Source organism: Sinocyclocheilus grahami, unplaced genomic scaffold (genome assembly GCF_001515645.1).
Source record: "Sinocyclocheilus grahami isolate Dianchi unplaced genomic scaffold, SAMN03320097.WGS_v1.1 scaffold1491.1, whole genome shotgun sequence".
In the NCBI taxonomy this organism is placed as follows: Eukaryota; Metazoa; Chordata; class Actinopteri; order Cypriniformes; family Cyprinidae; genus Sinocyclocheilus; species Sinocyclocheilus grahami.
The window spans coordinates 2,394-3,375 of record NW_015506670.1 but is presented as its reverse complement, the minus strand read 5'-3'; the positions used below and the strand labels follow the sequence as shown (position 1 = coordinate 3,375).

At 22.3% G+C, this 982-nt stretch overlaps 1 protein-coding gene across 1 annotated transcript in view; it reads left to right on the top strand.

Annotated features, from left to right (window-relative positions):
• Positions 1-982, top strand: part of rbbp5 (retinoblastoma binding protein 5) — a 15,180-nt gene that overhangs the window by 12,128 nt on the left and 2,070 nt on the right. The window lies entirely within an intron of this gene.

Below are 982 nucleotides of genomic sequence, written 5' to 3'. Positions count from 1 at the left end.
GTTTATTTTTCGCAAAATAAAATTTAAATGTAAGTCGCTAAATTTCGTTATTTTTAATTATAATCTTACAGTGCAAATGTGTTTATTTTATTTATTTTTTAAATATTGTTTAATCAAGTTTTGACATTGACAAAATGATTTTTAAATTTAATTTGCTATATTTACATTATTTTTAATATTATACCATTTAGTTGTTCGTTTTTAGTTTTGATGTTTCTCGTTGTTTATATTGTTTAATCTAGTTTTGACATTCGCAAAATAAATTGTACATCATATTTTACATATTTTTTATATTATACAGTTTTAAACATGGTTTTATTTTTGTTTTTGTTCGTATCGTGTAATGGGGTTTTGACATTTGCAAAATAAAGTTTTCATTTAATTCGCTGTATTTTACATTATTTTTATATTATCACACAGTTTCATGTGTTGTTCGTGCTTTAGTTTCGACATTTTTGTTTGTTCATATTGTTTAAACCGGTTTATTTTTCGCAAAATAAAATTAAAATGAAAATCGCTAAATGTTTCTATTTTTAATTATATTACAGCGCAAATGTGTTTTTTTTTTTTTTTTGGACATTTGCAAAATTAATTTTAAATTTCGCTATATTTAACAATTTTAAATATCATATAGTTTCATGTGCATTAGTTGTAGTTTTGATGTTTGTTCATATTGTTTTAATTTAGTTAAAAAAAATTATTCACTATATTTTACATAATTTATAATATCATGCCATTTTAAATGTGTATTTGTTAGTTTTCTCGTTTAGACGTTTTTGTTTGTTCATATCGTTTAATTAGGTTTTTGGCATTCACGGAAAAGTTTATTAAATTTGCTGTATTTTTAGATTCATACGTGTTTCTTATGACGTTTTTTGTTCGCTTAAACCAGTTTATTTTTCGCAAAATAAAATTTTAACGCAAGTAGCTAAATTTTGTTATTTTTAATGATTATCTTCCAGTGCAAATGTGTTTGTGTTCG